This window comes from Culex quinquefasciatus, chromosome 2 (assembly GCF_015732765.1).
Source record: "Culex quinquefasciatus strain JHB chromosome 2, VPISU_Cqui_1.0_pri_paternal, whole genome shotgun sequence".
NCBI lineage: Eukaryota > Metazoa > Arthropoda > Insecta > Diptera > Culicidae > Culex > Culex quinquefasciatus.
This window is the reverse complement of record NC_051862.1, coordinates 72,188,980-72,204,627: the sequence shown is the minus strand read 5'-3', so window position 1 is coordinate 72,204,627 and position 15,648 is coordinate 72,188,980. Positions and strand designations below refer to the sequence as shown.

General features: G+C 28.6%; 1 protein-coding gene across 1 annotated transcript in view; it reads left to right on the top strand.

The window, feature by feature from the left end:
• Positions 1 to 15,648, top strand: part of LOC6049887 (nyctalopin) — a 312,902-nt gene that overhangs the window by 182,815 nt on the left and 114,439 nt on the right. The window contains exon 4 of the mRNA XM_038252989.1: positions 13,668 to 14,161. The gene's annotated coding sequence lies outside the window, so the exon portion shown is untranslated. The remainder of the gene's footprint in view (positions 1 to 13,667; positions 14,162 to 15,648) is intronic.

Here is a 15,648-nt window from a genome sequence, read left to right as displayed (position 1 = left end):
TCATGAGCAGAAACACGAAGAGAATGTTTTGCCTCAACAAAATATCTCTACTAATGCTGCTCGAACTCGTTCTTAAATCAAGACACAATTATATGAAAGTACAGGGACCTCATTTTTAATGTATGACTGCATACGCCAAGCTCGACAGGCTTGTTCGAATAATTATCTTGTTAAGAATTGCACGCTGTGAAAAAAAAATCTAATCGAGTCAGTTTGAATTAGCAGGGTTATATACCAAAAGGTAGATAGTTTTGAAAATATATTGAGCATCAACTAAACGTTGAAAATGCATCAATATTAACTAAGTTTTATTGCCTTTGGTTAATATTGCCATTTTTGAATTACTGTTTGAACAATTTGTTTTAAATTTAGACTTTTTCATGTCCAATTTTCTTATTAAATCTCTAACAGAAATATCTGGAGGAGTTTCAAAACAATTTTGTTTTGTGTGAATGAAACCAATTTTATTTGTTTGAGTTTCATCAAATTCACTTTTACACACTTTATTGTAGTTTATAATTTTTTTCTTGAACCTACAACTGCGTTCACGATGACCAAATTTTCGACAAAAATAACTTTTTATAGCACGTGATTTTACAGTAATCTGTCCTACTTTAATTTTTGAAATGTCATTATTTTGCCTGTGAAATGATGTGAAATTATTATCATTATTTTGACAATTATCAAAAGGAAGAGCTGTTGCAGTAAAATCAATAATTAATTTAGATTTTTTAATAAAATCGAAAATTGATTCAAAATTTTCTACACCATTTGTCAAAAGCAAAATCTTAAAATGTTGATCATGTATTCCTTTTATAAATGATTCAATCATTAAAGTATTGTAAATTTTTTTTACAGGGTCTAATTCCCTGGAGTCCTTAAACGATCCCTCTAATATAACTTCAGTGCGAAAGAGTATTCTATCAAATAACTCTTGAGCTCTATAAAAATATTCCTCTAAACATTCTGACGAATATTGAGATATCGTCGTGACTGAATGTAGAAGTATACTCAAAGGAGTGTCATCTCCAAATTTTGATAATAAAACTTCTTTAATTGAAGTGTAATCACTGCACTTCCTCAGGGAACTCCAGATAGAAACTGGAACTTTTCGCCTGATTATGGCCAAAAGACTCTTTTCACAATCAGTTTTACCGAACTCTTCATAAATAGAGTCGCACTGACAAAGAAAAATTTCCAAATTATCCTGGCCAGTAAGCTCAGGAATAATATTGAAAGCATAACTGCGATCAAAAAACATTTTGAAAAAATGAAGAAACAATAATTCTAATCTGACATAAATATAAAACCAACTTGCTTATTGTTATCTGCTGTCCACTGTTGGATCCATTGATCGATGCTCCAATTCGATGTTCCTTGGTCGTCCTGCTGCGATGATCTTTGTTGACCACGATGAATGATGTTCCTTGGACGTCCTGCTGCGATGATCACGATGATTGACGTTATTCAGTCACTTGCACTGCACTTGCAGGCTCTTGCAGGCGCTTGCACCGCTAATATTGTCGTAGCAGATTCCAGCCTTGCAACGCTCGTATCCGATGCGTTGATTACGTCCTTCCCAAGTTATTTCCGTTTACTCGGGACTACGATGACGCCGACCATTGGTGCTCCAGACTCCTACGGTCGCTTGATGAATTTCACCGCTGATCCAAATGGCGTCGTGTGTGATTCAACCGATTACGTCGAATCTCAAGTTTACATCAACTGAGTTTACATGTGATTCATTTTTTTTCCGTGTCCAGTAAATTCACTTTATAACGATTCGCGTACGCACACTAGTGCAGCATTTGATTTTGCTGGCCGGACAAAATTTAACCTCCGATAATACGCAGAACCACAAAATTAACTTGCGATTTTGTACCGAATCGCACACGTTAAAAAAAAACTTAAAGACCGGCGTGGTTCTTTAAGCGCTGCCACCAATGTAGAGGTTTGGCCCCGGCAGTGATATTATTAAATAAATACGAGGATATGTTTCCTCTCTGAAGGTTCGTTTTAGACTAACTTTATTTTACAATTCTACAGTCTGTTCTCTACCTACAACACTTCTGAGAACCGACTTCTCAACCTAAATGTCGGCGGGAGTCCTAATCCCACGCCGACGCTAGACGAACCGTAATAAAACTTTATTACGGTTACATCCTGCGTTTCCAAGCCACATGCTCATGCGCATCGTCAACACGCATTAAGTGCGTGTAGCGAAGGACGATACGAAACAGAGACACAACCGGTCGTTCTGTTTAGCATGTAACTTGGGAATGTAGTGGTGGTGATTACCACAAAAACAAATCGAAAAGTGAAAATAAACGTAAGTAATGGCTTGATTCCACAAAATAAAGTAAGGAAATGTTAATGTTCAATATTGTAAAGCTATGAAGAAGAAAGTAATGAAAATATTTTTTTTGCAATTCCTTCGTGAAACTACTTACTTTTCCTGTCATTCTTGAACGACGAAATAGCCTACTTTTCTGTACCAAAAATAACAGAATTGAATAGCAACACTTTTCAAAATAAATGCTGAAAAGTTCTACTTTTCAGCACTCAAATGGGTGCTGAAAAGTTGAACTTTTCAGCACTTGTTTCGAAAAGTAACACTTTTCAACAATTTTTTTGATTTAAACAATTTATTCACAAAATACATGAAAATTTGACACATAATTTCACTCAATGTGTGTTTTTTGGAATTGCAAAAAAAAATGTTGTATGGAACTCGTTGCAAAACTTGATTTTTACAGCACTCTTCGTATTTATCCAACTCGGTGAACCTCGTTGGATAAATGTACGACTCGTGCTAAAAAAATCCTCTTTTTGCAACTTGTTGCATAAACTACTAGGGGAAATTCTCGTATCTTTGGCAGGTTAATCACTCGCACCTAATTCCATCCAATTTGCTGATTTTCACTATTTAAACAACTAAATTTGCAACACTTTTGATATAAACTTGCTTGCTCACTTCTTATTGAGCTATTTATCACTCGATTTCAGTTGAAAACGCTTTTAATTAGCTTTAATTGAATGTCAAAGTTCTTACCTGCCAACATTAGAGGCACGCTGGAATTAGATGCTGTTCCCCTATTTTGTAATTGAATTATTTTTAAATTTGCGGAAAATTAATTCAATAACTGTGAATTTATTAAATAATCAGCCCATTCAGCTACAAAGCATTTCAAGTGTGATTCGGTAAAAATTTTCAACCAAATTTATAAAGGCCTTTCTATTTTATTAAACTAAATATCAGTATCTAATAAACAGTGTTTCCAGTATGTTTTTTATGTATCGAAAAGATTCTTAAGGGCTTTTTTTAACTAGGTTTAAATGGTCGTTTTGAAAATATATTTTTTGTTATCATAAAAGTCCATTCCAATAAGATCAAATAAATCATAAAAATATTTTTCTGACATTATTTTCAATGACTTTGAAAAATTATATAAATTTATAAATAAATTTGAGTTAATGATATGAAGATTTAGGTAGGGTACCAGAGTATGATGATACCACCCTACCTAAATCTTTATATTTTTTTTTTTTTGCTTTTTCCATCACACTAGACTTAACCAATCTTTTTAACGATGCAAACAATCAACTAAATTTAAATCTCATAAGACATTACTTTTTTCAAAACATTTTTCTCAGATTATGATTTTTTGTGATTTTTAACGGCTTAAACTTTTTGGGAGATCCTTAGGACAAAGAGCCATTTTGCATGGTTTCATATTTGAAAAATGAATTATTCGTAATTTTTTCTGATCTCCTCTTAAATATCTTAAATAAAATTTGAAAAGCAAGACTTACATTTAAAAACGAATTGACTTAAAATTTATACTGGTTTCCAAATATAAATCAAGATGTAAAAATTTTCTAAATATTTTATTTTTCAGAGAAATTAGAGATTTTTAAGAACAATTCGTATTGTGACATTGAAAATTGGACCATTTTTTCCTAGATGTAGAAATTTGAAAATTTAGTAATATTTGAGACATCAATATTATTGTATCCGAGTTGAACTAGCTTTTATGGTTGAAAGGTTCCTTTAAAAGACAACAATATATTATTGCTTTGTTTTTGTTTTTGAGTACCGTAAAATGGGGTGACTTTGATAGCCGGGGTGACTTAAAATACGTAAGGATTGGTTCAGAAACATACTGACCGTGTTAGAGAAGTGTTCAAAGTACCTCATGAAGAACTTTTCATAAATTTTTGAAAAGTTTATAAAGTTAGTTAACTATAGTTAAGACAATGTGGATGAATGTCATTATTTTAAACTTCTCAAAGTGTCATGATTTTCTCAATGAACATGATTTTTAATCGGAAAACGGAATGCATTTTCGGATTCTTTGGACAATTTTTCACTAGGAGAAGGTTAAATAAGTTTGTAAATAATAAATAATATGTGTTTTTGAAACACAATTAAAAAAAATCTCCAAATTTATAGGAAAATTCATTTGAACAAATTTCATGTAAAATGTGAAAACTTTTGATTCGTGCTTCGAATTCAGTTTAAATTGCAATATAAATCGATAATTTTATAAATAACACAATTTTTAAAAATTTCAGGCAAAATTCCGACTTTTTAACAATTTTACCTAAAATTTATATGTATTTTGTTAAAAAGCTTATAAACTTAGTTAACTTAATATAAACATTGATTTTTTTTTCTTACAAACTATATCAGCTACTTTAGTGATGGTACATTTAACGTACAAATAAAGTTTGAACATCTTAAATTTGATTTTAACAAGAAAAACTATGACTATCAAAGTCACCCCGGAATTAAAACCAAGAATTTTTAACGTAACTATTTTTCTAAACACTATTGAAAAAACTTTTTTTCCAAAATAGTGCATGGAATTTGTGTGGCCTACCTCAATATATGTTTTAAAAATAATAATCTTGAGAATTACCTTACCTGTTGGAAAATATTCTAAAAACAAATTGAAATCCTATCAAAGTCACCCCGGTTTATGGTAGTTGAATCTCAGCAACGAAAAGACCTTTCTTCAAAGGAATTTATTGCCCCTGATCGCATAAACGTCCCATATGCATTTTCATCGATTTCGAGTTATTAATGCCGTTTGGTTCAACATTGTGTGCTCTTTCAAACGAGCCTATAACATCCACTACTTTGTTCTAGAAATCAGGAGAAAACCCAGTTTTTCGCGAAAACTTAACACGTAGCCTTATGAATGGGACAAATGGTTTGGAAAGAATTAAGATCATAGAAGATTCGATCTGAATTCAAAAGTTTGAAATACAAAGGCAATTGGAAAATAAAAAAAAAACTAAATATTGGAAATTAAAAAAAAATCAAACAGAATTCAGAAAAAAAACATAAAAATTCGCAAATTTTACAAATATTAGATGAAATGAAATAAACAATGCAGTTTAAAGAAATAAAAAAAATATAGCAGAAATTAAAAAAAAGAAATTTCAAAAAATAAATGCAAAAATCACATAAAATCAAAAATCCAAAGCAATTCAAAGAAATAAAAAAAAATCTCAAAAATTAAAAAAAATATTGCGGAAATAATAAAAAATATAATTAATTATTTGATCGCTTTCCTTTGATGAAACAAACCACAAGCATAAAATCTGCCTTATTTTGAAGAAAATTGAAAAGCAATACATATTAAAAAATGAAAGAAAATTTGCAGAAATTGAAAAAAAAAACAATTCAAAGAAATTGAAAAAAAAAACAATTCAAAGAAATTCAATAAATTCAAGAAATAAGAAGAATTCAAAAAGTCACGGCAAATCAAACCAATAAAAAACAATCAAAAACTATCAGAAATAACAATTAAAGAAATTTAGAGCAAAAAGACCGATCATCAAAGAAATTATAAGAACATTTTCTGAAATAAATGTTTTAAGAACTAGCTCTCCAGAGCACTATTCTGAAAAACCAAAAAAATGTATAACTTATTCTCATAAATCAAACTTCGAGTTACTCGAGATCCTTCCAATTTCGCATTTCATTATTCATAATAAAATAGTCCGTTTTATAAAATTCACTTGGTTGCAGAATTTTGACCAATTATTTCGATATTTTATAATCCAATAACATATTCTTTGGGACTTCATGCTAAAATGGCAAAAGTTATTTAAAAATTAACTTTTTTTATGAAAAATCTACCCACATACAAAAGAAAATCCAATTCTGTTTTTTGTAGAGAATTGCTTTTATGTAACAATTACTGTTTTGTGTTGGTTGAAAAAAAAAACCACAGTGATCTACTTAGTTCATAAAATTTTCAACAAAAAAGCTATTCGGATTTTTTTTTGTACATTTGGATGGAAGAATTTTATCTCATATTTCAAATTTTGTATATTTTAAGCTTTTTTTCAAATAAAGGAAAACAATTTTAAATTTCGTTCTGACTTTAAAATTCTTTCAATATGTGCTTGAAAGGAAAAATTTCAAAAACATTTTCTGTTTTCTAAGTGGCAAAAGTTTATTCTGAAATCAAGATTATAAATCCCGTTTTTTTTAATCGATTGGTGTTTATAAAACAATGATATTTTGTGCAGCTCTCTTGAGAAATATCACAGCTCTTATTTAGAAAAAAAAAAATTAATTAATTTGAAATCAAATTCAAATAGTTTTAATTTATAAAGCTATCTTAAATTAATTAAAAATTTGTTCTTCCTATTTTCTCGTTTTTCTAAATAATTTGAAACAAAAGTAAGTCAAGAATGGAGTTCTAAACTTTGAGCTACTGAAACATAATTTAAAACACTCTCCTTTGTCCAAATGTTACCCTATTTAATTAGCACTTCAAATTTCCCTCAACCTCCCGTCACAGTGTTCATTTCAAACACTTACCATCGATTAGAGCACCGTAAATTAGCAAACATTTAAACAAAATCTACTCCACACCATTGCGTCCAAAAATTTCCTTCCGCCCTACTCCTTAATGAGCATCGCACACGCCAACTTCCCCTCCCCCTCAATTTTTCTAAGCCAAATAACGAAACGAAACGAAAAGTTTGCTCTTTTCTACAAACGGCAGCAAATTAGTTCGGAGGGGAAATACTTTCCCCCAAAGACGCTGCACTTTATTGGGGGGACGGTTTGCCTTTTCCCCCCTCAAATTCGAGCAGGCTAATTTTGCTTAGAAGAAATGAGGAAAATTTCTTCGACAAATGGGGGGAGGGGAAAAAGTCCTGCCGGCCAGTAACGATAAAAGTAATACGTTCCGATATGATATCCTTAAGGAAAGCTAAGGGAGAGGAGAGGGCACTTTCAGCCTTAAGGGGGAATTTTTGTGATGATTTGACGTGGCAGATAAGAGCAAAAATGTAGCTTTGCGCTTTTTTTGTTGCTTCTTTCGTGAGGAAATGCAATGAGTTCCGGAAAAGTTTATTTCTTAAGGGGAAAGAAAAATCGCACCCGCAGGGATGCTTTCCGCAAAAAGTAAGAAAATTGTTTATTAAATGCAATCGAGCGCAATGGACTACTTGCCGGCAATCAGCAGCACCGTAAATATTGAGCTTTATTTGGGTAGCTGGAAAATTTGGGAAGGACAAAATCTTACCCCCTCAAAAAAGGCGATGTCACCAGCTCTTAAGCAAAAATTGACCAAAACGAAATCGATTCAAGTTGCCTCGACACTTGGCCCCAAAGTGGGGCGATCTTTGACCTCTTCTAACTGTGGCAGTTATCCTTTTTCCACTTTTTCTGCAAACCCCTTTATATCTGTGACACTGCAGAAGCAGACCACAACAAGGCTGTGCCATTTTTAGAAGCTTTCTAAAGAAGAAGTCTTGCTGCCATTTCTAGGGCTAGAGGTTGAAGTGTTTGACCAAAAAGGGCACCAACAAGTGTGACATTAGGGGAAGGAAAGAAGTTGAAATTTTGATCTACAGGGAGGTTCAAAAGATTCATCCAAACTGAGTGAATAAAGTTATTACATTTAAAATATAACTGACGAAAAAAAGTGCAAAATAAATAAAGTAAAAGAATTTTTTAAACATTTAAATGAAAAGAAATTAAAAAAAAATCAAAAAACTGAATGAAATTAGAATGAATTGAAAGAAATTGAAAGAAATTAAAAAAAATTAAAGAAATTGAATGAAAATAAAAGAAATTGACCGCAATTGAAAGAAATTGAAAGAAACTGAAAGAAATTGATAAAAATTGAAAGAAATTGAAAGAAATTGAAAAAATAAAAAAAAAAATAAAAAAAAATGATTAAAATAGAAAGAAATCGAAAGAAATTAAAAAAATTAGAACAAATTGAAAAAAATTGAAAAAAATGAAAAAATTGAAAAAAATTGATAAAAATTGAAAGAAATCGAAAGAAATTGAAAAAAATGAAAGAAATTGAGAGAAATTGAAAGAAATTGAAAGAAACTGAAAGAAACTGAAAGAAATTGAAAGAAATTGAAAGAAATTCAAAGAAATTGAAAGAAATTGAAAGAAACTGAAAAAAATGAAATAAATTAAAAGAAATTGAAAAAAATTGAAAAAAATTATAAAAAATTGAAAGAAATTGAAAAAAAATGATAAAAACTGAAAGAAATCGAAAGATATTGAAAAAAATGAAAGAAATTGAAAGAAATTAAAAGAAATTGAAAGAAATTGAAAGAAATTGAAAGAAATTGAAAGAAATTGAAAGAAATTGAAAGAAATTGAAAGAAATTGAAAGAAATTGAAAGAAATTGAAAGAAATTGAAAGAAATTGAAAGAAATTGAAAGAAATTGAAAGAAATTGAAAGAAATTGAAAGAAATTGAAAGAAATTGAAAGAAATTGAAAGAAATTGAAAGAAATTGAAAGAAATTGAAAGAAATTGAAAGAAATTGAAAGAAATTGAAAGAAATTGAAAGAAATTGAAAGAAATTGAAAGAAATTGAAAGAAATTGAAAGAAATTGAATAAAATTGAAAGAAATTGAAAGAAACTGAAAAAAATGAAAGAAATTAAAAGAAATTGAAAGAAATTGAAAAAAATGAAAAAAATTGAAAAAAATTGATAAAAATTGAAAGAAATCGAAAGAAATTGAAAAAAATGAAAGAAATTGAGAGAAATTGAAATAAATTGAAAGAAATTGAAAGAAATTGAAAGAAATTGAAAGAAACTGAAAGAAATTGAAAGAAATTGAAAGAAATTCAAAGAAATTGAAAGAAATTGAAAGAAATTGAAAAATGAAAAAAATTAAAAAAAATTGATAAAAATTGAAAGAAATCGAAAGAAATTGAAAAAAAATTGAAGAAATTGAAAGAAATGGAAAAAAATGAAAAAAAAATGAAAAAAATGATAAAGATTGAAAGGAATCGAAGGAAATTGAAAAAAATTAAAGAAATTGAGAGAAATTGAAAGAAATTGTAAGAAATTGAAAGAAATTGAAAGAAATTGAAAGAAACTGAAAAAAATGAAAGAAATTAAAAGAAATTGAAAAAAATTGAAAAAAATTATAAAAAATTGAAAGAAATTGAAAAAAAATGATAAAAACTGAAAGAAATCGAAAGATATTGAAAAAATGAAAGAAATTGAAAGAAATTAAAAGAAATTGAAAGAAATTGAAAGAAATTGAAAGAAATTGAAAGAAATTGAAAGAAATTGAAAGAAATTGAAATAAATTGAAAGAAATTGAAAGAAATTGAAAGAAATTGAAAGGAATTGAAAGAAATTGAAAGAAATTGAAAGAAATTGAAAGAAATTGAATGAAATTGAAAGAAATTGAAAGAAACTGAAAAAAATGAAAGAAATTAAAAGAAATTGAAAAAAATTGAAAAAATTGAAAAAAATTGAAAAAAAAATTGATAAAAAAGAAAGAAATTCAAAAAATTATTTTTTTTAAGAAATTGAAATGAGTTGAAAGAAACAAAAAAATTGAAAAAAAATTAAAAAAAATAAAAAGAAATTCAATTTAAATTGAAATCAATGAAAACAATCAAAATGAAAAAAAAATCAAAACTAAATCAAGAAATTCACAAAAAATTGCAACTTTTTCTCCTCCATGTTATTGCAAAAAAACAACATGACACAGCGAGAATGAGAGAGAAATGTGCAAAAGATTGCATTTAAAAAGATAAACCCATTCACGAACACACAAATCCTACTAAACGAGCTTTGAACTGGGGTGGTCCTCTGATTTAATTTTCAGGATTTAAGTTGGTGACTGGTGGTCACATTCTGCAATAGAAACTAAAAGCAAAACACCCAATTTCAACTCTCCTTCTGCCCCCACCTTCCCACCATTTCAATTTTCTATTTAGTCTAAAGAAAATGTCCACTTAAGTCCAATGTCGTTCTCGAAGAGAGCTTTCAACTCTGAAGCCCCGTTTATTTTTGCGACACAGAAAAAGCTCCGTTTTTGTATGTCTCTCTCGTTCTCCCTGAAAGCAAGTCCTTGCCGGAAATGCACTTCTGGCCGATTCCGGACTCGAGGCAAAAACGAAAAAAAAAAATCCTCCAAATGCAGCACGGAAGCAGGATATTTTCATATTTTAGCATAACTTTTTGTGTGTGTTTCACTACGGGTGTGCTGCGAAAAGCGAAATTGAAAATTCAGCACTTTTTACTGCGTGCGGAACCTAACGTTGGGATGTTTTAAAAAGTTCCGGCCAGTGCAAACGGCCTCCTGCCGCAGGGTTTGTTCAAGTGTTAAAGTACTCGGTGACCCAGTTTTGAAGGGAGCATTGATTTTGTGCAGTTTACTTGTGTTGAGCGGAAATGAGAAAGGAAAAAACTTAGGGTTTCAATTAAGTTTCAATATCAAGCTTATTTATTTTCTGATAAAAAAAATATAAATTACTGAACTGTCTTTTGATTGCGTTTAGTTTTTTTTTTTCAATTTCTTTTAATTTTACTGAAAAAAAAAAAATAATTTCTTTCAACTTCTTTAAATTATTTTCAATTTCTTTCAATTTCTTTCAATTTCTTTCAATTTCTTTCAATTTCTTTCAATTTCTCTCGATTTTTTCAATTTCTTTCAAATTCTTTCAATTTTCTTTAATTTCTTTCAATTTCTTCCAATTTCTTTCAATTTCATTCAATTTCTTTCAATTTCTTTTCATTTCTTTGAATTTCTTTGAATTTCTTTCAATTTCTTTGAATTTCTTTGAATTTCTTTCAATTTCTTTCAATTTCTTTCAATTTCTTTAAATTTCTTTCAATTTCTTACAATTTCTTTCAATTTCTTTCAATTTTTTCAATTTCTTTCAATTTCTTTCAATTTCTTTCAATTTCTTTCAATTTCTTTCAATTTCTTTCAATTTCTTTCAATTTCTTTCAATTTCTTTTAATTTCTTTCAATTTCTTTCAATTTCTTTCAATTTCTTTCAATTTCTTTCAATTTCTTTCAATTTCTTTCAATTTCTTTCAATTTCTTTCAATTTCTTTCAATTTCTTTCAATATCTTTCAATTTCTTTCAATTTCTCTCGATTTTTTCAATTTCTTTCAAATTCTTTCAATTTCTTTAAATTTCTTTCAATTTCTTTCAATTTCTTTCAATTTCTTTCAATTTCTTTCAATTTCTTTCATTTTCTTTCAATTTCTTTCAATTTCATTCAATTTCTTTCAATTTCTTTCAATTTCTTTCAATTTCTTTCAATTTCTTTCAATTTCTTTCATTTTCTTTCAATTTCTTTCAATTTCTTTCAATTTCTTTCAATTTCTTTCAATTTTTTTCAATTTCTTTCAATTTCCTTCAATTTCTTTCAATTTCTTTCAATTTATTTCAATTTCTTTCAATTTCATTAAATTTCTTTCAATTTTTTTCAATTTCTTTCATTTTTTTTCAATTTTTTTCAATTTCTCTCAATTTCTATCAATTTCTATCAATTTCTTTCGTTTTTTTCAATTTCGTTAAATTTCTTTAAATTTCTTTTATTTTTTTCAATTTCTTTCTCTAATTTTCTTGAAATTTCTTAACAAAAATAAATTCCATCCAATTTGATTCAATTTCTATTTATTTCTTACAATTGCCGTAATTTTTTTTATTTCTTTCAATATCTTAATTTTTTCAGATTGTTTTAAATGTCTTTCGATTGCTTTCAATTTCTTCTAATTTGTGTCAATTTGTATACTTTTTAAATTGCTTTAGATTTGTTATTTTATTCGAATTTGCCACCCTTGGCTGAAAGTTTTTGATTTATTTTAATCTATTTTTAATATTTGCAATTTTTCTTATTTTTCATAATTTATTCTAGATTTTAATTTTGTTTTTCATATTTGTCATCAATTGAATTTACTATGGACTTCTGTTAACTATTTCTTACAATTTCTCGGAATATCTGGAAGTTTCTTCAAATTTCTTTTGAAATTCTTTTATTTTTTTCATCAGTATCCTTTTTTTTCTTTTTTAATTGAATGTAATATTGATCTGAATGCTTTGATTTTTCTCTAGCCTCGATTTTTTTAATTTTTTGCATTCATCTCATCTTTACGGAATTTTTTTTAATAATTCTTATATTATTTTAATTTCATATTTTTTTTTAGTTTTTCATAGATTATAAGATATTCCTTTTTTTTGTTTTGATTTTTTTTCATTTTTCTGATTATTTTGATTTCTTTAACACATATTTTTATTTTTATAATTATTTACATTGCTTAAAATTTTGTTAAGTTAAAACAGCAACCACTTGTTGTCTTAATATTCTAAAATTGTTGAAATTACGGACCCAATCCTGAAATAATTTGATTATAGAAATTTAAAAAATTTGCTGTTAATCTTTATGGAAATAGTAGCTTGGGGAATGAATAAAAAATTATATTGATAGTTCCCGTAGTTTTGAAGCTACCAAAATGTATGTAACAAAAATCTGGGTTCAAAAGCTCTGGTTTATGTGCACCGTTAAATAATAATCTTTATTTTTTTATTCTTTATTTCCATGATTTAAAAAATCTTTATGATTTTTTTCAAATTTCTTTGAATTTCGCCGAATTGATTTGAAACTCTATTATTTTTTTATTTTTTTATATTTCTTTGATTTTTTTTGAGTTTCTTTAAACTTTCTTCGATTTTCTTTGCATTTAAAGACTTAATTTGTTTGTTTTTTTATGTCTTAAATTTCTGTGGTTTATTCTTTCTTTCTTTCATTTTTTATTTTTTATTTTTATTTTTTGTTTTATTTTTTAAATGACGTTTTTTACAAATTGAATTGAGTTTCTTCAATTTCCCTTCTTTTTCACTGTTTGATTTTTTTTTATTTCTGTCGACTATTTTTATTTTTTGACTTCCTCTTTCTCTTAATATTTTGCAAAATGTGGAAGTTATAAAAAAAATGTTACATCGCTTCAATATTTTCAATTACAGTTATAATACGCTTATTTTTTTGTATAGCTTATAAATATTATCATTTCAGCCAATGTTTAATCATTTCCATATATTCATATATTTATGTAGTTGCTCAGCTCAGATGGAGGCAAAAAAAAATCATTTCACTGCAACTTTTCAACAGAGTAAAAAGTACACTCAATTTATATTCATGGCGAGTTTTCATTTTTCACTTATTGACTACTCTTGTCAGTTTCCTCGAGTCCAGCAAAACTTTTTCCTTCAAATTCAAAAACAAAAAAAAAAAGCTCTCAAATGATACACTCTTATTTCCCTCCAAGCGCGCACTTTTCTCTGTCTCTTTTTTCACCGGAAGTCACTTTAAAAAATTTCCCTCTCATTTCTCTGTGTGTTTGTCTCTTTGCAGATAACGAGGTGGAAGCATATGCCACTCCCCCGCCGGAAAAAAGGCAAAGGAGCAGTGCTGCCAGAAAAAAGGACAACTTTGAAGCTGCTTAAGGATGCTCACGGGTGCACATTTAAATTCAGCACCGTGAAATTGAAAGTGAAGTTCACGCGACGGCAACAGGAGGAAGGAAAAGAAGCAGGAATTTAATAAGAGTGTGTTTTTACGTGATTTCTTCTGTTTTGTTCGGCAAATAAATACGCAGTGATTTTGTGTGTCCCCGGAAGGTCCCTTTCGAAAGGTGAAGCTTTGAATGTTTGTGTGTGTTTTTGTTCGAAAAAGGAAGGACTGGAAATAAAAAGTTGAAGAAGGTCGGAACTATGTAAATAAATATCAAATTTATGTTAATATAGTGAGAGATAACGAAAAACTGGTGGAAAATCTGAGCAATTCTAAGCTGATTTGGGGACGAAACGAAGCTTGGAAAATTCACCGGTAGTAAATTGTCCACGAAGGTAAGTTGAGCTTTGGAATTTTGTTATTAAATTTTGTAGAAAGTTATTGCCAGGATAATCTTGGAAGTTCAACTTGAAATTAAGTTAATGATGCATGGCCAAAAAACGCTCATATTTAAAGCAAACCACATCAATATGATAAACCGAACAAAAACCATCCCAAAAAAACTCCAGCCACTAAAGTTGAATTGTATTTAACAGCGGCATCTCGATAACCCAATTGAAATTGCAGTCAGTACCACGGGCTGGCCTCGTTCCAATTGGGCCAATGCAGTGTGTGGAAGGCCGTTGACGTAATCGATTCTACTGCCAGAACTTGCTTCCGGATTATTGCGGTCAAAAAATCAATTTTCGATGTACCACCGGATTTGAAGCCATAAAAGGATTGATCGATGATTATTTTAAACATTTCTTCAACCCAACCCTGCCTTGAGACGGGCTTCGCTTTAAAAAATTGCCAAAATTCTATTTTCAACGTAGAACAAAAGTTACTCAAAATGACCTCTTAAATACGAGAAAAATAAAAAAAATTAAAAAAAGACATTGGGCGGTAGAGGGTTAAATTGAAAAGTTGGCAGAATTTAACAAAAAGTTCTTTTTTGAAAACATTTTTAAATTTTTATTTTTTTAAAGAAACAAATTATAAAAATGAAAAAATATTGTTTTTTGGAAAATATAGCACAATTTGTTGTTTAACTTAAACCTCTCAAACCCAACCCTTGTGATTTTTAATTCGGCTAAAACTTTTTTGCTACTTTTTGTATGCCTAAACAAGCCATTTTGCATCATTTGTTTGTCCATAAAATTTTCCATACAAATTAGGCAGCTGTCCATACAAAAATGTGTTCGGCAAAGTTGTTGGTATGGATAAAGACTACACTGAAAAAAAATTATACACGGTAAAAAATAGTGATTTTTAATTAAGCATTTTGTTACAAAAACTTGATTTGCAAAAAACTATATTTTTATTTTTTTCTATTTTCATATATTTTTAGATGACATCAAATGCCAACTTTTCGGAAATTTCCAGAATGTGCAAAAAATCTTTGACCAAGTTATGAACATTTGAATCATAACTGATTTTTTCAATCAATCGAAATATTTGTCGAAAAAAAAACTTCAGTTTTGTATGCAAAATTGAATTTTTAATCAAAAAGTATTTTAGTGAAATCTTGATAAACTGCACCCTTTTCAAGATAAAGCCATTTTTAGGAAACTTTTTTGTAAATAGTCGCAGTTTTTATTTTTATAAATGAGTGCACATGTTTGCCCACTTTGAAAACAATATTTTTGAAAAGTTGAGGAAATTCTCTAAATTTTGCTTTTTTGAACTTTGTTGAAAAGACCCTTAGTTGCTGAGATATTGCCATGCAAAGATTTAAAAACAGGAAAATTTATGTTTTGTAAGTCACTCCAAACAACCTTCCATTTTCTAATGTTGATATCTCAGCAACTTATGGTACGATTTTTTCAATGTTAAAATATAA